The sequence below is a fragment of the Anas platyrhynchos genome, chromosome 7 (genome assembly GCF_047663525.1).
Source record: "Anas platyrhynchos isolate ZD024472 breed Pekin duck chromosome 7, IASCAAS_PekinDuck_T2T, whole genome shotgun sequence".
Lineage (NCBI taxonomy): Eukaryota > Metazoa > Chordata > Aves > Anseriformes > Anatidae > Anas > Anas platyrhynchos.
This window is the reverse complement of record NC_092593.1, coordinates 28,822,316-28,844,296: the sequence shown is the minus strand read 5'-3', so window position 1 is coordinate 28,844,296 and position 21,981 is coordinate 28,822,316. Positions and strand designations below refer to the sequence as shown.

The 21,981-nt window shown below is 45.5% G+C and overlaps 1 protein-coding gene and 1 long non-coding RNA gene across 3 annotated transcripts in view; both read left to right on the top strand.

The window, feature by feature from the left end:
* The first annotated feature begins 2,241 nt into the window (after positions 1-2,241).
* LOC101790299 (uncharacterized) lies at positions 2,242-4,225 on the top strand. Its single transcript, XR_217609.6, has 3 exons — positions 2,242-2,379; positions 2,540-2,660; positions 4,096-4,225. It is a non-coding gene; the product is annotated as an uncharacterized lncRNA (long non-coding RNA).
* Positions 4,226-17,828: 13,603 nt separating this feature from the next.
* The window catches only part of COL6A2 (collagen type VI alpha 2 chain), a 28,093-nt gene continuing 23,940 nt past the window's right edge, over positions 17,829-21,981 (top strand). The window contains exon 1 of one of the 2 annotated variants that reach the window (XM_005024743.6): positions 17,829-18,199. The gene's annotated coding sequence lies outside the window, so the exon portion shown is untranslated. The remainder of the gene's footprint in view (positions 18,200-21,981) is intronic. The other variant, XM_072041145.1, reaches the window with a different exon arrangement.

Below are 21,981 nucleotides of genomic sequence, written 5' to 3'. Positions count from 1 at the left end.
TGGACTCAAGACCACGGAGGAAGACGTGCCCCAGCACATGGTATCATCACCATCCTGCTCCAGGTAAAGGACTCGAGAAGCTGATGGCCTCCCCTAGCAATGCACGGGATGCAGGAACATCACGTGGCGTGGCTCTGGGAGACTTGCCCATTGCAGCTTCAGCTACTGCTAATTCCCATTGAGAATTAAGTCATTTGGATTATAAGTATCTGTAACTGGACTAAATTAGATGCTTGTAGTGTTCTGGTTAGGCTGAGAAGATGTTAGTTAGGTAAACAATGAATCTTGGGTTGGCTCTTCAAGTGTCTTCCTCACTCGCCTGTAGCCAAGCTCACAGGCAAGAAGCAAGCAATAAGCATGCTCTGCCAGGGTCTTTCTCCTCAAATTACATCCTCACTGTTTGTCAGGAGATCAGGCTGGCTGCACAGTGTATGCTTTCCCTGCTTTTTTGCAGAAATAATATGTCGCATCAGCCTAATACTTGTATCACCCACAGCAAGCTGGAGAAGAGCTCTTGGGACTCGTGGCAATGAAAGGCTCCGGAGGGCATATGGCAGGAGGGAAGCCACAGCCAGCCAGCCCAGCAGTTGCCTCTCTGCCTCTCCAAGAAGCAAAGAGATGAATCCAGAGGACTGTAGATATACCTCTGAGATAAGTAATTTTTGCTATTTTTTTTTTTTTTTTTTATCTTTCTGCTTCATTTAGTTTCTCACACTTGTGGATCTTTGTGGGTGAGGAAAATCAGTTCACAAACAGAAGCTTGGCCAAAGGAGCTATTAAAACAGCTCATTCCGCAGAAGCTAGAGCTGCTGTTAGCAAACTTCTCATTCTGCTTAGTAATTGCATGCTGCTTGGTATGCAAGTGCTCATTTTCAGCTACCTGCTAACCCTGCCGTCAGGCAAACCCACTTGAAGCGCTCCACTCTGCTGAGAGGTGCTGTGGACCCAGGGCGTTGCAGGCACACGGGAGCAGCTGAGAGAAGTCCTGGAGACCTGAGGGCCTTAAAACCTCCCATGAAGCATGGTGAGACAGCCACACAGCCTTTCCAGCAGGGAACAAAATGCTCGACACCACTTATCCCATGACACATGGCTGCGGCCACTCCATTAGCCTGTCTCAGCAAAGCATCAGTCCCCATCCCACCCATTGCTGCAGGCACCCGCAGGAAACACTGCTTGTCTTTGTCGTTCATCCCACTGGAAATGCTGGTGTTTAACATGCAAGCTGCTGAACCAAGCACAAAACACAGCTGGGGAATCTCTTCTTGATAGTAATATATTAAAAGGGAAAAAGAATGATAAAACAGAAGCTGGAGGCAATGCAGACACATCCTACTCCTGCTATGCTTCTGGAGAGATTTCTGATTCCTTTCTGGCCAAGGACAATTTTTGGTTATAGTACTCTTTTTTTCTGGGGAAAAAAAAAAAAGAAAAAAAAAAAAAAGGAGATTAATTATTTATTGAAATAAGATGAGTTAGTGTTTCGGGTTAAAAAAAAAGGAGATTAATTATTTCTTGAAATAAGATGTTTCGTGTTACAGTCCTTCTTCGCCTGTAACACAGGCACAGACTGTGCTGCCCTCTGACTGCGTCCTGGAGCCAAGAAATCTGCTTTGGACACTCCTTTGGATTAGTGTCAAAATGGCAACGAAGCTGAGCCTCTGTTTGCTACAGCAGAAATGGTGCCTGGCTGCTGTACAGTTTTACAGCTCCTCTGCCCTCATGGAGCACAACTTCTTGGTCACCTCTGTGCACCCCACTGATCTCTTTTCCGGATATCCTGAAAATCACAACACCTGTAAGCCCGCTAATTTCTCCATCTCTCTGAAACATGACATGAGGCTGTCTCCTTATGTCAGACACCAGCCGCAGAGATTCCTTCCTGCTCAGCCAAGTTGCACAGCGTGTTTTCTGTCTGTCTTGCTGCTGGGATGCTGCACAGTGACAGTCAGGTTGGTGAGGTGATGCCAAGAAGAGCTGAAGGAGAAAAAAAAAATCAGAATTTCCAACCCACGGGAAATTCCAATGTGTTGATGAGTATTTTTTGTCTTGGGCTGGCACAAAGAGTCAAAGTCCTAACCTGGTCCCGTACAACAAAATGGTCAAAAAAAAAAAAAAAAAAAAAAAAAAAAAAAAAAAAAAAGGCACAAAGATACTGATGCATTTTACATCAAATCCTTCACCTCCTGGCAGGTGTTTTCACATCCCCCAACAACAGACCTGTCCAGAGTTTGAACAACACAAATGTTAGCTCCTGTGAGAAGAGGTTGGACTGGCTGCGATGACTGTTTGAATGGAACAAGCAGAAAATGAAAGTCCTTCAGCTCTCCAGACACATCAGGGACACACAATGCCTCCCAGCAATTGCAAGAAACCAGAGTAAGTTTTCCGTTGGGAAAATAAATAAACAAATAAATAACACCTTGGGAAGCCATGTTCCCGACACCATCATCTGAACTGGCTTCATAAAGCACACATTTTAGCAGTCCTCGTATAGGCATGAGCTTAAGACCTTGTTTCTTTATTCTGTTTTTCACAGTCTGCAAGCCAAATAGCAGCTAGTGCCTCACCAAACTTAGATTTCTTTAGTCACAGAAGCACCTAGAAATAAACCATGAAGAGACTTCAAGAGGTCATTTAGCTCATTTTCTCACTTAAAGGTATGTTTTGCCACACAAACCGCATATTTGTTCCCCTGTCAGGTTCGGCAAACACGTCCTAGTGTCCAACCTAAACGTCTCTTGTCTAATTTTGAGACCTCTACCCAAAAAGGTGAGCCCATGGTTGTCTGTCAGTTGGTTCCCCCATGTCCCTGGCTGCCTCCGTGGTCTTGCAGGGACAGGACAAAGCTTTTCCAAGCCCCTGTGTAATGACTTAATAACCAAAACTCGGCTTCTGGCAAGGAAAAGTGAGATCCTCGAGACTGTTTTGCACGGTTGTCCTAGAGACTGGAAAGGCATTAAGGCACAAGCTGTCTGTATACAGGCAGCTTTGAAGCAATTAACTGGCCCAAGCAAGCTGTGGAAGGCAACCTCTGTTTTACATGTGGATCAATAGGCTATGCTCAGTTAGCCACCTTCAATAGCACGCTATTCACAGCCAGCAACAAGTCATTTTCTAAGCTGAAGGTTGAAATCTGAGCTGGCATCCCAGAAAATACATGCCTAATACTGCTCGCAGTCGCAGAGGCAAGGCCAGGAGGTGCTTGACAAGAGCAAATAAATTGCATCCTTCCACGGAAAGGAGCCGAAGAGAGCTGGAGCTGCCAGACCACGCAGCTGCATGCACAGGAATGCACCCGCAGACATGCACGGCAAGGCGCAGCTGTGAAATGAAATACAGCGCGCAGGGAGCCCCAAAGCAGGCACACACCTGGGACAGGCAAAGCCCCCGTCCTGCCCAAGCTCCCTCCCTGGGTGATCTCAGCACCTTCCCTGCTGCCCTGTTTTTTGGAAACAAGCTTTTCCTGTGGCAGGGCAGGGGGATTGACTCCTCCTGGTGCCTCAAACCCCATGCACTGCTGTAAACCACGAAGGGCTTTCTGCAACAGTACAAACGCATCTCTTGCAGTCAGACCGAGACCATTTTTCATGGCATAGGATAAAGCAAACAGTGCAGGAATAAGCGTGCCAGGTTAGCACCTAGAACCCAGCTCCTCACTGCTCCATAAGCCTGGAGAAAAGGCATCTCTGTCAGGTCCTGGCTGGGGTTTCTGTCCTGGCTCTGTTCTAGGCAGCAGTTCAGACCTTCATACTCATGGATATTAGCTCAAAGTGCTTGTCAATAGCTCCTGAAATCCCCACAAATCCCTCTCTTACCCTAAAGAATCCAGGCCCTCAGCAGCCTCAAAGCATTTGCTGCTTTGAGTCACGTGTATTTCTGCATAAATGGGAAATTAAGCCCAGAGTGCTCCTGAGGATTCTGGGTTTCTGATAGCACCTCTGGCAATAAAGTTATCCCTGCATATAATATTATGTCTTGCCTAATGTGAGAGCGAAACACAGCTACATACGGTGTTTTCCACGGGACCTGAAGTACATGAGATTTTTCAAAGGCAGCTTGTAAAAACAGCGTGTTGCTTTTCTGATTTTCTAGGGCAAGCCAGTCCTGGATAAAGATCAGGCCGTCAGCTTTTCTGGCCGGCGTGGAAGCGCTGGGCACGCACGTAGCCGCGGGCGGCTGGACGCCTCCCATCTGGATCCCCGCAGCTCCTTTGAAAAGTGTGTCAAAAGGGGTCGGGGGGGAGGAACACGAGCATGTGGCGGGTTGCTGAGCTGAAACCCGCCGTAGCAGCGTGCTGAGCCAGCCCAGCGCTGCCCCTGAGTCCTGCTGGATGTGTCATTCATGGTGCACAGCTGGTAAAGGCCCCATGGGCTTGACCGAACACTTTGTACCCAACGCATAGCACATGTCCAAGGCCCCTTTTCCTTCCCCCTGCCCTGTTAATGCAGCGCTGAATGTTACTTCCCGTAATGAAGCAGCCAGCTCCTCCCTAGAGCCACTCAGCTGAGATTTAACACCAGGATGATTTGTGGAGGAAATTGGTGTTGGTTTTACTGGCTGTGGCAGCAAGGAGGCAGACGACCGTGTGGGGCAAGGTGGGAGCAGGCTCAGCTGGTGTAATTTCCCTGTGCAACACCCCTGGGTTTCACAGGCCCCTTCCTGCAGCTCCTTAGTGCAGGAGGAGAGCTGCACGCAGCGATAGCAACACTGCTCTGAGGCCAAGTGTGCTCTGAGCTTGTGAGAGCCCTGCAACCTGGCCTAGAGTCTCTGGGTCTCCCAGGGGTTTCCAGTTTCAGTTGGTGTCTCACGTTTCTGCCCACGCTGTCCCCTTGCTGTGCAAGCTGGCAGTTTGTCCAGCTCATCTGCAAGCAGGCAGGCCCTGGGGATGCGGTGCTTTCCAACCCAAATGGAGCCGCTCCTTTTGCATAATCTCAAGGGATTTGGGATTTCCTGCACATTTGGGTTCCCTAGGGCCCAAAACTTTATGCAGGTAGGGTCTGGGAAGCCCCTCATGCACACGGCAAGACAGATAAAAAGAGCACTGTGATGGTAAGTGCTGCACAAGCAAGCAGTGAGTCAGTTACGGCATTGCCACATCTCTGGAGCTGTGTCACCCGGCAGACGCCGTCTGGCTGGCAAACAGGGACCACTCAAGCACTGAAGGCAAAAAGTGTGCTGGCTAGGCAGCCTTTCTGTACCCCCTTTAGTGTAGGGAGGGGAATTCACACGAGGAGGCAATGTGCCATGAGAAACTATAATACAGAAGGGCCTGGCCTGCACAGTAAGGACAGCAATGATCGTGTCAGGATACTCAGAATTATTGGGGTGCTTGTTGCCCAGGAGGTGTTGCACAATTCAAACTCTTCTGTTTTGAAATCAGAGCAGTTTCTGGTTGTCTTGTGCCTGGTCTCCAGGTAATGCTGGAAGATACAAAAAACAACTTAGTAAATTAATGTGTTTGTATAATATTTGTTGACTGTGATGTCTGATGACTTTATTAGGTAAAGAAAAGAGAGATAAACACTTTATAGGAGCTATCTTGCTGGTGAGGAATTGCAAAACACAGACATTACGAGTTTGCCCAAGACCATGACTTAAGGCTGTAGGAGAATTAGGCACTGAATGCCTCCCCCTGTTTTCCCTGGGGAAAACAGCCTGGGTGCATGGGGGACACAAGCCAAAGACAGTGATGTGTCATGAAGCCAAACTTCTGTTCAGACACACTTCTGGCTTAATGTTGTCTGTTCTTCCTTCATTGTACAGGAGCAAAGGAGCACTCTGCTGGGTCACCTATACCAGCTGAATGCTGTGCGTCACTGCCAGGATAGGTGCCTTTGTCTATATAAGTCATTTGGAGATTATTTATTTCCTGTAGCTTGAGCAATCTTTGTTGAAGTCTCCATCTAATCTAATCAGTCTGGATCTTTCCGTAAAAGGGACAATAAGCATGTCTGGAGTAAAATCATCTGGAGCCCTGTCAGACATGCCAGAAGGTGACAAACTGGCCCATACAATCCCCATTTCACTGCACTTGGCTACTAAGGACATCGTGGTGCCTGTTTCAGACGGGCATGGATACTTGTGATCGTAAGAGCAGATGCTACCATTCAGCCCTGGTAAACTGTTATCATATATTTCTGTGAGCTCAGATAGCTCAATCAAGCCTACGTTGATCAGTTTTTTACACTCAATTGATTTTGAGAGCCCGATTTGAAGCACATGTTCACTGTGCAGTTGTGAAGCTGGAACTGAAGTGCTCACAGCTGAAGTTGACCCACAAACACAGTTTTTTATTGCTCTTTAACTAGTGATTGCTTGTTATCCACAGGAAAGGACATATGTGTCGCATTAGTAAAAATAGATGTATTACTTTGGACATCTTTTCCAGAAAATTTGCACTGGAAGAGTCAAAAAAGCCTTTATTGTGGTAAAACATTTGAAATATAAGTCCTATATGTAAAAAATTGTTTCAGTGAATAAAGGCCTGATAGTTTTCACTGCTGTGTTAGAAGAAATTTAGTAAGCAAGTGATTTTAGTACAGTGTTGCAAGGAACTCTTTGCTGAATTAAAAAATAATTTTCTTATCTGAATATTTTTGTTCATTTTCTTTCCAAACCTGAATGGTCTCTGCCAGAGCTATGCCTATCGCCATGCTTTGTCCGGGGGTGGAGAGAGGAGTAGGGGCAAGCTGCGTGTTTCTTGTCTGTGTGAAAGATCAGCAGCTTACAGAAAGTCCAGTATCTTGCACTGATTTTGCTGCTTAGTCATACTGCAGTAAGTAACTTGGCAGCTGATCTTACCCCGTTCCTCGCAAATGTTTCCATTTAAGGCAGGGGATTTTTATTTCCCTTTGCCTCCAGTCTCCACACAAATGGAAAGCCTCCAAAGAGGGAGGCCATAGATTTACATTAGAAGAAACCAGATCTGTGTGCTCATAGGGCATGTTTCAAGCATCTCTTTATGGGAGCGCACCCCCCAGGAGGCCCAAGGGACTGATTAGGGATCATTTTGGCCAGAAGTGGGTGCTGTGCCCACCTGGTGACAGGAGCACGGATGTCATTGCTGTTATCAGTATTTTCCCTGCCTGGGGCTCCGAGATGCTGTGAAGGAGAAAGCCGCAGCCGTTTGCCCTGCTGGTCCCCGCTGGCCACCAGGAGCAGCCAGGTGCTGTGCCCAGCCCTGCAGGCAGAGCTGGTGACCTCCAAGGCTGAGCACACCAGCAGCCGAATGGGGAACGGGAGGAAAGCCTACGTGCTCCCTGCTGGCCTCTGGGAAGAGAGGCTGTGGTTGCTCATGTAGCAGTGGGCTGAGAACGACTGAGCAAAATAATATCTATCTTTTCCTAACCCAGAGCACTGGGTTGGAAAAATCACTGATCTTTCGCTTAAGCGAGAGTTCATCTAGGCACTGAAATCCCCGTGCTTTTTGCTCATGCTCCACAGACTTTTGTGGAAATGAAGTAAGTGAAACCTGGGCTGAGATGCCATACATAGCTTGTTGAAGGGTGGGACTCCCTTCCCAGCCCTGGCAAGGTAGAAAGGGTGCAAAGACTGCAGCACTAGACTGGCAGCTCCCACTCTTCAGCAGGTTATGGATAACCTCTCCATGTCTGAAATGTTTCCTTTCAAATGTTTGGCTCAGTTCTAGGTATTCTGTAGAAATATGTGATTTCTGGAGAAATCTTTTGAATACAGAACATTGATTTTTCCAGCCAAAGAGCCTAATCTTTGCCAGAGCCAATCCCTCTACAATCAAAGCATTCAGCTCCTCTGTCCAGAAGAGCCCTGGTTGTGATTAGAGCCACTGTGGGAAGAACAAATGTGTTATTACTGCCCGGACCTGTTGATGAACTCCTGTCTATAGCTCTTGGCTTTCTGGCCTGTGTTATGATAACGCTTGAAGAGAAGATGGGAGCCATTTAAAATCACCATAAGCTCTCTACCCTGCTCTGGGGGGATGAGGGATGGATATTGCCATGTGTCTGTGTTCAGACTTGTAGCCCTCTCAGTTCCAGTGTTTTCTAGGGTGCGGGTTGTTGTTTTCCAGAGCGTGTGCACACGTTGTTATCCTGTCCGGCCAAACTGTCTGGAAGGAAGCATAGAGCATAGCAGGTATAAATTAAAGCTGTGATGATGTTGGAGGAATTTATAGTGATTCTATGTTCAAATGATGGCTCTGAAATCTGTGTTCCCATGGAACGTGGGCTTCAGGCTGTGTGAAAGCAGCCGCTGGCTCTGGAAACAAGTTCTCCCTGAGAGCAAGACTCTTAATTTGGGGTGACGCTACTGCAGCAGGGGCCGGTGCTGCACACTGACCTCAGCAGCTCAGACGTAGCAAACCCAAGCTCTAACCATGACTGGCATTTTTGGTTGTATTCCTCTGTGGTGTGCTCCACAACCTCTGTTGCTCATCCCTGCTCTCACTGCTGGTGCAGCAGAGCAGCAAACAGACCTGGTGCTGCTCATATCTCTTAGCAAGGGTTTCAACAGCAAAACCCCAGACCAGAGGTGAGCTTGATATTTGCTCGCAGAGATGAAACATGGCAGAGGCTTTGTAAAAATAAAACTGCTCCCTGCTGTCTCCTGCTATCAGATGCAGGCAAGCCCCAGTCCTCCCCCTGAGGAGACTTCTGCTCACTGCCGGCCAAAGCAGCGGTCTCTTGATGGGATCCATGTGTTGCTGATGAGAGGTCTGGAGAACTTAATCACCCCTGGTCTGGGGTTTTCTGTAAAGCATTCCCACAGCCTTCAATTATCTGGATTCTCCAGAAGGAACGTGGGAGGCTGATTTCCCCACAGGGTTTCCAGTGACTTCCACAAATCCTTCCTTCCCCATTTCCCTTTTCTAGACCCTTTCTACCTTTCATCCTTCTCATTGTGCTTGTCCTTTTGCCTCTATGCATGTGGACTATGCTATATCTTGATCACAGAAGTGCCTTTTAGTTTTATGTATCCTACAGAAAGGACATCGAATCTGCCTTCCTGAGGTGGGGAAGAGTGCAAGTATGAGCAGGCTGCTTTGAAGGATGTTCGTGTTTGCCTGACCTAACACACTGTTCAACTGCTAAACCTTTAAAATCTTCCTGAATGCAGAGTGTTGAGCCTGACACGATCACTGCCGCGTTTTTAGGATAGGCACAACCTATTTACATTGTGACTTCCTTAGGCCTTGGACCAGGGCTGGAGAAATGGCACGTTTTTAATGCAGTTACGCTAGTTGTGCTGCTGCACACCAAGGTGCTCAGGGAGGTAAGGCCAACCATTTCAGGACCCTGAGCTGTATGTCAAAGAAAGTGAGTGAGTGCATGCCTGCACTTTCACCTCCCCAGTGTTAATTTTGTTTATCACACACTAGAGCTGGAAAATCTCAAGCCTGTTTGGGCTGGAGATAAGCATTTATGTTCCACTGACAGTCTTAAGGAGAAGTAGTTTAAACACAAGGTGCTACTTATCACTAGCAGGTGATCAAAATTACTTCGTTTGATGTTGCAAGTTGGGTTCAAATTAATGCTCAAATGAAGGACGTGGGCATTCAGTTAAACAGGTAACAGAATATGTCAAATCCCCAGCAAAAATCTTTTAACTTTCTTGTGACCCTGATTTCTTGGGCTTGTTTAAGGTATTGTCAAAAAAGAATCAAGGGAATAGTGGCAATACTGCCGTCCTTCTGTACCTCTCTATTGCTGACTTGCTTTGCTTGTTTTGTCTCAGTAACACATTAATAATGCGACCCATTAGGTTTGCTTTGCAGGAGGACCTTGGAACCAGGTCACAGAAGAGTTTTTTATTTTATTTTTATTTTTTTTAACACTGACGTATCTAATGGTATTATATTTCTTGTGTGCATAAATCTCCTGTTTGAATTTTTACGACACTTGGTGGAAATGTCATTTCCTTGTCAGTCATAGCAGGTTCACTGATGATAGAGTTTTATTGCAGTGTTGTCTTTGGCTGAGAGGAATCTTCATTATAGAGCTATACATTTCTTGATCACCAGGCTATAGCTACAAATGAGATGAGGCCCTCTGATGTTTTATGCTAGAGCAAAAACTGGAGTATTGTAAGGGAAGAGGAGGTGTTACATGTTGTGCCAAGAGCACATGCACCCTGCTCTGCTGTACGTGACCTGAGGAGCTGGGCTGGGAAGTTGGGAGCTCTGGAGGGTTCCCTGGAATCACATCAAATACGTGGAAAGCAGCAGCGTTGAACAGTGGAAAAGCTTCACAGCTGAGGAACAGCTCGTTCCCTGTGCTCCAGCTGGAGGCACATCTCCTGACATACCCTCTCAGCAAGACACAAATTAGCTGCAAATTGTCTTTATTAGTAGTTTTTCCTGTGGCAAATTCGGCCTTGCATTCAGGTCATGAATGAGGTCTTGATGGAAACCCTTGCTCCAGGACTTCACTCATCTTCTAGAGGTTTGGGTGGCAATGTTGTCAGTAAGTAGCTAGAAATAGTTGTCACCACTGCAGAAACACCAGGGAGATTAATGTTCAGTCTTACTTGTTGATGTGGTTCACCTGTGCAGTGTCTTCTGTACCTCTAGTGACATAGCTACTGTGGGTTATCTCACAGCTTGTTGTCAGGCTTAGGCAAGACAACAGATCCATGGATTTCTGTTTCACTCCCTGTTTTCTGTTTTAAAGTGTCAGTTTCTGTCAATGCAAGAAAAGCAGCAATAGCAGTCCTCAAAAGGAGACATGCAAATCTTCACACCTGCTTTACCTGCTAGAGAGGAAAAGTGCCCCTCATTGGCTACACTTCTTGCTTCCATTGTGACAGCAGTAGTGAATCCCAGTGAAAGTCAGGGTTTGTTTTTTTTTTTCCTTTTTTTTTTTCCCCCTGTGAATTTTTAAGGGAATACAATATAAAGTATAAAAAGGAGGAATTCAGTAAATTCTATGACCCTGTGACTCTAAATTCATTTAGTTTCAGTCAGTACATCTGGCTCCAGCTGGGATCCATCAGCTAATGTGTGCATTAATCAGCTCCTCAACCCTCATTGGCCTCCCTTCTACCTGCATCCAAAAGCTTCTGTGTTTTTGGAAGGAGGGCGATTATATTTTCCTTTAGCCTCTTTCAGATAAAAATTAGAAGCTTAATGTATAGGTGGGGAGAGAATCAAGGGAAGGGTTTTCAGAGGCTTTGTGCTCCTGAGAGGCAAGGCTCTCTCGGGAGGAGCTGACAAACCTTACCTTCTGCCTTCAGTACTGAGCTGGGCTCAGCCTGACATCTGCGCTAGGGCACTGTGTGCTGAAGCATCCCAAACAAGGACAGCCACGCTCAGTTCTCTGGGAGGTTGTTAGGATTCGAGTTTCCCAAGAAGCCAAACGTAATACCTTCTTTTGGTAAGTGTCTTTAATTACAAGTTGCATCCTTGAAGTCCAAATTTTCTCTTAGGAAGACTCAGAGTTTCCTAAAGCCAGTAAAAAAAAAAAAAAAAAAAAAAAAAAAGTCCCCTTTGTGGCTTCAAGGATTTTTGCATATTTCCTTTCTAATTCCTTTTTACTGGTCTCCTTGAAATGGGAATTACACATAATCTGTCCCAAGGATTCATCTGTATAGAAGTGTTGATACTGGAAGCATTTGCTGAAGACCTGAGGGCAGCAGAACAGTGTGGTTACAGAGAAACAAAGCTGGGATTAAAGACAAGATTAGCATTTCAAATAAATCAGCTCAATTGTTGAGCCCTAATGTGTCCTTGCCAGGCCACCAGACTCCTGAGGGAAGTCACTCCAACCAGGGCCAGTCTACTCCCAGCCCTGTTGTACCCCCACATTAAGGGGAAAGCCTTTTTATTTTATTATTTTTTCCTATCTGAACCCTTTCAGCCCCCTCTTTTCCCAGGCAAAGGCACTAATTAATTCCTTTCCTTTCTATTTATACCTATTACTCACTGCAGAACAGTGTCCCCCAGTAGATTTATGGTTCAATATAATGAGTATGTCTTGAGGGAATATTATTCATACAGTTAGCTGAAATCTAACAGAGAAAGTCTATATTTTATTTGTAACCTTAGCCAGAGTAGTCATTTCATAGGGAGGCAGTACCTCCAGGCTCCAGCAGTGAAAAAAGCAAATGTTTAGATAGAAGTTCATCGGCAGAAAAAGGAAACTGAAATCTCTTTCTTGTACATGGAGCTAAGGACCTAGGGTGGGGCGGGATGTGACTAAGTTCAAAAATGTACATTTTTTGAACCATCACTGGTAAGAGACTGTGGAGGGGAGTGAGGTTTCCTCTATAAACTATGTGGCTTTTTTTCTCCTAATTTCATGGAAACACCACTGTAAATTTTTCCTTCTTGTTTCTCTGGTGACAAGAAAATAAAACAAATGCAGCTGGGTCATTTTGCTCTTGCTGTATTTCATCATGAAGACCCAAAAATGCGCATTTTTAACTCTTTCGCTACCATGGGCTATGCAACTAAAGCTCATCTGAAAGCTACATAAAGATAGTTCAGGATTACCCAGCGTGTACTGCAGGTCGCAGTGGCATTAGCTGCTCTCGGGGTCCTGCCTCACCAGGAAGCTGGAATGCAATTGCCTCACTCTGCAGAGGCTCTTCCCACTGATTTGGCAAGATTTGGGACTCAAAGGTCTCGCCTGGCTTAATGGAAAAATGCTCTGCAAGAGATGTCAAAAAGCACGGGTTGTGAAAGTGGTAAAAGGGAAAATGTTCTGGGAGAAAGGGCTTCAGTCTTGCTCTCCGCCCACACACCCCTTGGACGGCTGGACTCACCTACGTGTGCTGCTGCTGTGTGGCATCTCTGGGAGAGCTGCGTCCACCTGCACTTAAGCTGGTACTGAAATGGCTGAGCTCAACGCCACACAACAGAGAGGAAGGCTGAATGGGAATATTTCCGTAGTCCCTAGGTGCCTTTGCACAGGGGTATTCGCAAACTGCCTGCCTGCCTTTTCCACCTATTGCACAGTTGCAAGGAGGGACAGGTTTTCAGAAATACATAGTTGGAAGCTCAGTCTAATGGCTAGAGTCTGAAGACTGCCCAGCTTGTGAAATTGGAGGTGTCATCCTAGGTGGTACTTGCCTGTGTCTGTGACCTATTTCTGCAAACCTGCCTGGCTGTTTGGGGGAGATAGACAAGACTATTAGTGACATTGGTGTTAGGGGGTTGAGGTTAAGGGTTAGGGTTGGCATTGGAGTTGTTAGAAGACAGAAGTGGTGAGCCATTAGGACACTGTAGAAAGGGTGACTATAGAAAATGTGCCTGACGTCTGACTCTGAAGGTAAAGTAGTAACAAGTTTACAGGTATGGTCTCCATTTCAAAATGGACAAGAATTCAAAGGAAATGTGCAGCGAGAACAACTTGCCATAGGAGTTCTGGAGAAGCGCTGCAGTTTATTTGAGACAGACTTCTTGAACTGATCACAGGAAATGAGATCTTGAGCAGCAAGGAAATAAAACTTGGAGCAAGGGTCTCTGCACAAGTGAAGCATAAACAAGCACTTCATGAAGTTGATTAGCCGTGGTCTGGAAGCCCGCACTGCCTGAGCACAGCTAGACACGAGGCCTGCAGTCCTGCTGGCAGTCCGCGTCAATGTCACCCTGATACTGGAGATGGCAACAAAAACTGGAACACATCAATGCCCTGCTGGTGGCTTTAAGGGTGGCTCCTGTAAGGTCCTCTGGAGCTTGTGCATTATAGGACCAGAGGAGGAACCAACACCTCCCATTCTGGCTGCTCCTCTTTGCACTGCCTTGTCCAAACAATGCAGAGTCTCTGGGATATCATCCTATGGGGATCTTGAGCTCTAATGGAAAAATACATGGTCATAGACCTGGGTCTGCACCTGGCGAGGCTTCAGTAATGCTGTAGGTTGGGAAATCCTCAAAGCTGTTTAAAACAAGTTCCTGGGAACTCCAAACAGTACTTCTTTATGTGCTAGTAAACAAAAATTTATGGGCACACAAATGCTGTGTATAAAAACTGGGTGTTAAGTAAATAAGAATTGCAATAGCATAGGGGACTTAAAAGATAACACCAGAATATTAAAATAGGAAAAAGTATGCAAAGCCTCAGATTGCACTTTTATGTTCATGATGACTTTCTAAACATCCTGGAGCAGTTGGTTTAATGGCTGAAATCCCAGGAAATGCTGATAGAACACAGAGTCAAATTAACGTTTGCTTTTCCTTTGAAAAGATTGTCCTTTATGTCTCATTTACCACAATTCAAGACCAGCAAGAAGAGTGGGGGCTGTTGCTCAGGTTTGTACCCTTTTTACAGATGCATGAGTGTGTTAGGTCATTGCTGACTGGGCCATGAAGCAGGCACAGCAGTGCCTGTAAATGCACGGGTGATGTTGTAAAAGGTGTCTGCTGCAGAAGAAGAAGAGGAGGATGAAGCTTTCCTTAGGAAGCTGGAGGAATCCTTACAGACACAGGCCCAGGTACTCAACACTGAATTTAACCACCTCATTATCTGCTGGGAGGGCAATGTGGCTGGGCATAACTCTTACAAGAGGTTTCTTCAATTGTTCAAAGACAATTTGGGGTTGGAGGTTGTCAATGAACTGACTAGGGGAGATGCTCTTTTGGACCTGCTACTCGAACACACGTAAGAACTGGATGAGGATGTGAAGGCTGGAGGCAGCCTTGTCTGCAGGGTCTACGAGACTGTAGAACTTAAGATCGTGAAGGAAGAGAGCAAGGTAAACATCAGAATTATAACCCCAAGCCTCAGAAGAGCAAGGTTTTACCTGTTTGGGCAAGGCATACAAACACATTACCTGTACATGTACAAATTGATTTACGAAACAAGAATTTTCAGAGAATGGAAGCTATAAAAGGGCGTAAATTCCACTGTCTGGTTTTTAGTCAGTGAAAATGCTGAGATTATCAACAGCATAATTAAAAATATTTGAAAACCAGTGTTCATTTTTTGACTAAGAACTTAAAAATCTTGGACTCATCTTTGGTCTTCTTAACGTATTTAGAAAACAAGACTCTTGGAGACCAATATATAACCTCAGAAACACATGAAGGGTAGATGGAGTTGCAGACAGTCGGGGCACGAAGGAACTACAGTAGCTATTTTTCCAGAGAGCCACACCAGTCACATGAACTTGTTTCAGATTTATGTGGTTTAAAACCAAAAGTCTGCATTTTACTGGGGGCTACAACTCAGATGTAAAAAAAAAAAAAATAGCAGCTACGCAGTTTAGAAAATAACAACTATACATATGTATCACATTTAAGCCTACAAGTGTGGGAGTGTGGCCATGGGGGTCGACAAGCCCTGTGGTTGGTGATACAAGGGGATGTAAATGAAAAAATAGCCATCTGTGTCTGACTGACTCCCTTGCTTCAAACTCTATGCAGTCACAGAGGAGAGCAGAAAATCGATCAGGTTTTTTCTTCTCTTTCTGGTCTTCATCTTCTCACATTTCCTGTCCCTCCATTTTAAATATGTTTGAATACTAAATGTCTGTTCAGTATGCAGCATTCGCTGTGAGCAACAATAATAGTATCTATGTCAGATATATAGGGGACAAGCAACTAATCCACATCAATGCATATTCTGTGGAAAAAAAAAATATATATATATATATATGTGTATATATATGTTTCCATGAGATTTGCAATTCCACTGTAAGGAGAAAAAAATAATAAATACTGAGACACTATCTTGGATTAGAAGCCACAGAAAAGTTAGAGATAGTGAATGAGGTTCTCCTGAGTGAAGGGGAGTGATTCTTCACCTGGACAGCCCTCCGTACAGAAGCAAGCACTATGTACAAAAAGGGATCACTGAGCATAGAAAGAAAAGTCTTTGCCCTTCTTGATTTCCCTTTCAAAAAAGGAAGATTAAAGAAAAACAATGTTGATATTGTCTCAAAAAGTTAATGCTCCATGTCCTTTTTCATCTAGTGCTTCCTACATTCTAATGCCAATCAGAAGAACAAAAACTCAATGACAGAGAACTAGCTTGGGCATTTAATTCAGCTAGTTGTAAAAGAAGATTATAAAAAGCCCAACAAATACAGGAAAAAAAAAAAAAAAAAAAAAGGAAAAAAAAGAAAGAAAGAAAAAAAGTGTTCCATTTTGAGGTTACTTTTTCTGAGTTTCTGTGTAAACAAGACATACTAAACCTTCATTGTTCTTGTATGTTAGAATACCATATCTTAATACATGTACTGACCAGATATGGCCAGCCATGCCATAGGTGTGAAGATAATATTCCTAAAAATAAAAAATAAATCAAAATGGACACGTAGGTAGGTGAGAAAGACACAAATTAGCCTTTTTGTTGAAAAGGATGTGATACGAGGCGGTTTTGTAAGATATACAAGAATACTCATGGGAACAAGGTAGTATATCATGTCAAGCTGCAGAAAAAGGTTTTGGCTTGACATTAATGAGTTCAAGAAGTGTACAAAGAAAGTCAAAAATCAATAGGTCCTTTGGTCAAGGAACTACACACAAAAGTCAATGTCCACAAGTCAGTGAGGAAGAAGAGGGAGGTACAGAGGTCTGTGCCTGTGCTCTCCTTTTTACATTTTTGACATTCTTGCTGAAGAAAGCTTCTGCAGGGACAGATACACCTAGAAATAGACATATTTCTAGGATTTGAAGGATTAACTCTAAGTCTTAGGATTACTTCATGGATAAGAAGCAACACTGATTGGTACTTGCAGACACAACAGAGCTTGGACACAGCAGCAAAATGAGGAAAAGAAATGGCATGATACACAGTGTGTGCTGGATTACTGCAAGGTGAATGCATTGCTTGGACACCTCCTGTGCTACTCAGTTAACCACTGTTAACAGCAGCTGGAACCCTGCTCTTCACTAAAGATGTTCAAAGAGGAAATTGGCCCTCCAATCTGGAGCTGCAGCAGGCTCCCTGGAATGGGATGGCCCAACAAAATCCTTCTTTGGTGTTCCAAGGAATCTGTAAGAAATGTCTTTTTTTCTCAGGTAAGTTTATTCTTCAGTGTCCCTTTGTTCCAGAATGATTCCAGAATGAATCCAATGATTGTGTCAAGGTGCTTTGAGACAAACAGGGAAAGTGGCATGCACAATTCTCACTTATGGCTGTGGTTCCTAGAGGCATTGCTTGATTCTTCCTGATGATGCTGCTGACACAGAAGATACTCCAGAAATATACCTTTTTAAGCACAAGCAGCTACACAGAATCAGGTTTATTATTTTCAATTGACTGTTCAGATATTTTTCACAAACACAATCGAGTTTCCTGAACAACTTGTTCCTGTGGATGAGGACTAGTGGGTTAGCAGCTTACTCTGAGACCTCCTGAGACAAGTCTTTCGCTTCTGTCACTACATGGGAGTAGAGTTAAATGAGAGTTAGCTTTGGTTTCCCCATTGTGGGTTCACGTTGCTCAAAGTTTGAAGTCATGGTTCAGAGGATAAGGGCCACGTTCCTTGAAGTCCTTACTGTTCTCCCTGTTTTCGTTGGATATTTCCCCCATCTTTCATTTAGTAGAGCTAAAAAATTACTTGTGAAATTATTAAAAAAAAAAAAAAAAAAAAAAAAAAGAATGAATAGAAAGAAGCAATACGCAGACATGGAGACTTGGATGTCTCTAAGTACGTCTTGGCTATTTGCGAAGGGTAAGATGCAAGTTACTCTTTTTTGAAATGTTCTTGACTTATTTGTTCCACTCAGGACACGTTACTAGGATGGGAAGAGGAGGAGGAAGGGGAAAAAAAGAGGAACACTATTTGATGGTATAAGTATGTGGGGCAGCAATGCCAGCCACGAAAAGGGGACTCTCATCATGGAAAAATGAGACTCTTCCAGCTTGTTTTAAAAAATTCCTTCAGCTCCAAACACAAGCGGCCTCACCCCACCCCAGCAGCAGATTGGTGGAGGAGACCGTCCTGGGGTCTTGGTAGACCCACAGTGACTCTCCGTGGATATCTGAAGCTACTGCAAACGAGGGGCTGCCTGACACGGTTTAGAAGGCGGAGGAATATAGAGGGTAGTTTCCTCCCTGAGAGGGAATAGAGGAACTCGGCTGGAGGAGGCTCAGCTGCTCCCAGCTGCTCCTCTCAGCTCCCCTCACCACACACACCCCGGGCACCCAAAAGCAGGGAGCAACCCCTCCCCTCCAGGGATGCAGAAGCCTTCTTGATACAAGCAGTTCCGCGGAGACTTTTTGCTGACACTTCTGAGGCTTTTTGGAGAAATTTTGATGAACCCGTTTTCCAGGTAGGCAGGATTTTCCTCTCCTTTTATAGCGTTTGCATGGCTACTGACGGTTTTCCAGCTGCAAACTGGAGCTTCTGAAATCCCAGCCCATGCCCTTACGGGTTGCACTGCAATTGCTGCTGCCCAGGGACTCTCCAACAAGCTACTAATTTTTCAGGCACATTGTGTTTAGACAGTACCTGCTGTAAAACAATACTTATTTCCATGCGGCTTTCAACTTTGGGATATCTCGGGCACTTTTCCAAGTTCAGGAGTTTATTCGAGGTACAGGTCTTGTGAGCCATATACTCTCAGCAGCCAGGGCCAGAGGTCTAGAAAATCCCTCTATGGGGACCTGTAGAACTGATTTTTTTTTTCCCTGGGACAATTTAGTTGAAATCACCAACTACAGCTGAGTGAAGTGACTGCAGTGGTAGCGGCTTGGTATTTTTCAGCAGCTGTGAAGCAGAGCAACTGATCTGCAATACAACTCCTCCTTGATTTTTGGGTATTTGGAAACAAAGATACAGATTCCAGATTAGACTAGCCTGTGATCTGTGTCCCCCGGTTATGGTGGTTTTCATCAGCACAGGCTCCTCTCTGTTCCGAAGGAGAACATTAGTTACTCCCAAGCTAGTTGGAGCGTGCATGTGTTGTGCTTGCTTCGTTGGTCTGCTACCTAAGGGGCTGTTGGTGGTTCCGGGGTCTGCACAAGGACTGTAAATTGAGCAGTGTGCTCAGTTCTGGTCGCAATAGCTGGAGCTCCAGCGGTTCAGTCGTGGCTGCGGGTGCGGCTGCAATCACCAAGACGGTCCTGCAGAGGAGCCTGCTCTTACACCCGGGTGGAGGCTGGCTCCTCCCAGCCTTCCTATGGTGCTGGCCTCCTCTCTGTGTGCTTTCCCTTGTATATGTCCCACTGTAATTGCAGTAGGAGAGCTGTAAAAGAGCTTAGACTATCTTCCGCTATAGGGAAAGCTTCCTAATGGATGGCAGAGGAGACACTAAAACTGTGGGACTCATTTGAGTGGACACTGTGACAAATGCGTTTATTCCAAATGAGACGTATTTCTTTTGGTTTTATTTTACTTAGCGAACATCCGAGAGGAGCAAAATGCTGCCTGCACATTGCACGTATGGCTCACCACGGGCACTGCCCATTGATCATGGCCGTGAAAGAAATTGGGACTAAATTCTGCATATGACATAATTAAGACAATTCTTCCTTCCTTGAGAGAAAAACACTTTGTGTGTCCATAAACCAGCTCATTGCGGACAGACAGAGTTAGCTTAGAAAGTGGAGCAACAAAATTCATGTAAATATGGGGAAAATTTGCTCAGCTATAATAGGTGTTGTGGTTTTGAAGGAGAAGTACACCATGTACCAAGAGGAACTTCAGAAATTTTAATGTGTAGAAGATAGGCCATGGATCTGCCAGACACATGAGATGGCCTTTATAGAGCATTAATGTCTGATCAGTTTGATAATCTGCTGTGGGCACGCAACTAAGCGAAAAGTAATTTGCACACTCAAAAGTCATTGCAAGTCATTTGTTTGCCGTAATGCTGCATTTGATTCAGTTATTCAGGGTCAGAAGAGGAACCCACGAGTAGAGAACTCGGGACCTCATGCAAGACCACAATTCTTGCAGGGCTTTATCTAAATAACTCCATATATGATCTTGGTAACAGCCATGTCTCCCGGAGTGTGAATGTGGGAGCAGCACAGGCCTTGTTTGTTTCTGCTGAGCACCGGAGGTAACAGGTAGGAGCACAGCCCCTAATGCAGGGAGGATGGTGCAGCACAGCATAATGCCCTCAAAATCTGTTCAGATGACCCCAAACTATTGCTTAAGATTCCCTGTGATATTCTTTCTCCTGGGGAAAGTGATGCATCACTTAACAATACAAATACTGTCAGAAGAAGATTTCAAGAGAAATCCTTGTAAGGACGTGCTCCTACAATGTCATGGTCCTACTCTGGCAGAGAGAGAAAGGAAGTCAAGGAGGAAGAGCATGGCCAGAACCAAGTATTCAGGCATAAGGAGCTCCCAATTTGCATGATCTTTTTTTTTTTCAATGTTCAAAATTTTTCTTCAACGTCCAGAAAATGTGAAATCTGAGATTCCCGTCCAAGCATTTCACAACAGGAGGTGGGGCTTCGAGGAAAATATCAAATATTACGGGATTTGCAGCAGAACCACCCTGATAGCACGCAGGAGGACAGAATAAGCAGCATTCCCTACCCCAGTTTTGGAGACCCTTCAGATGGGGAGATAGGCTGTAGCAGCCTTGCCCCCATGCTCCCAGTCACTGTTAATGGGATCAGCGGGTGGGGAAGGACAGAGCATGCCACAGCCCCTGTCCCCTGCTCACACACAGCAGCTGGCACTGCTGAGCTGTGCCTGGCCCTCGTAAGGGCAAGGCAAGAAGGAGAGCCACAGGGGTAGCTGGAGGCACTGGGATGTTGGGCAGGGCAGCACGTGCCACGGGTGAAGGGCTGTGATCCCTGAGAAGGAGCCTGCACGCGATGGAGCAGAATAAAGGAGACTGTGTGCTACAGGATGACAAAGGAGTGAAGTGTGCCTGGTGCTGTGAGCTACAGTTTTTCTGCCTCGCATCTCTGTGTAGAGGCAAAGGCTACAGTGCTTCATGGATGCAGTCCAAAGTCCCAAGGGCTGTGGGCACAGGGCTAGGCCTGGTTGTCCATGCAATTTAGCTGCACCCTCCAGCTACGTGGTCCTGCCTGCAGAGCAGCTCTTCTGCACAAAGCCTTTCTCACCCACACATGGCAGGAGGAAGGGAGGTGGTTAAACCCGAGATGCTGTGATCCGTGAGTCAGACACTTGGCCAAAGCCTCCAGTACTCCCAGCCTCTCCAAAAGCTGTCATCTCCAGCTTCCTGAGCAGTCACTGAAGACTGGCTCTAAAATGGTGCAGTCTGAAGCCATGTCATGTCTTCCAAGGGATCAGGACCTCCTGAAGCTCTGCTTTGTGGGGAACAAACAGGATGCGGAAGGCCTGTAGTAAACTTAGAGAGAGAAAGCTTGATCTTATTAAAATACCCCCTTAGCATTAAAGTATTTTATCCTTACAATACCTATTCTGTTCCATGCAGCACAATGAAAACCAAGCTACGCTGACCTAAACATGGACTTTATGAGGCCACAGCTGGGTCTCTTTGGAAACAGCTTTGTAACCTCTCTTGAGCGAAAGGAGAAGGACACATGGCCAAAATTATTGACAGAGATATTTAGGTGCTAAGCTGGAGGCACATGAGGTCCCTTACCATCAGAGGGTTTTTCTTATCAATGTCTGTGAAGCACCTCAAGTTGGTACTCCTTGAAGCTTTTATATCTGTGCTTCTTGTCCCCTCTCCAGGAGCTCTCCAAAGAGCATGCAAGTGTCTTCTTCCCCAGTCTAAAATCCAGCCTCAGCAATGGCTCTTGCAGGCTTGTTAGCATAAGCCTTAGCACGAGCGTTAGCAAGGAGGAAGGCTGTCTGTGTTGTAAGGATACTGGTGGCACTGATAGTAACTAGTCTTTCCAGTATAAACAAGATTGCAGAATCCTATGATTCTGTAAACTAGGATGGAGTGTGTCCAACCAGAGAATAACTGCTGACTAGCCACATGGAGAGAGCTAAGGAACTGCCAGGGATGCTGAGCTAACTGTAGCCATCAGGTAATGCTGTTTTCCGTGCAACTAAGTCAGCAGCGAAGCTGCAGTGCTAACCTGCCCTCCTTAACCTTGCCTGAACTGTCAGCACAGCTCCACTCAGGGAGGATGAATGCACTGGGGGGCTATT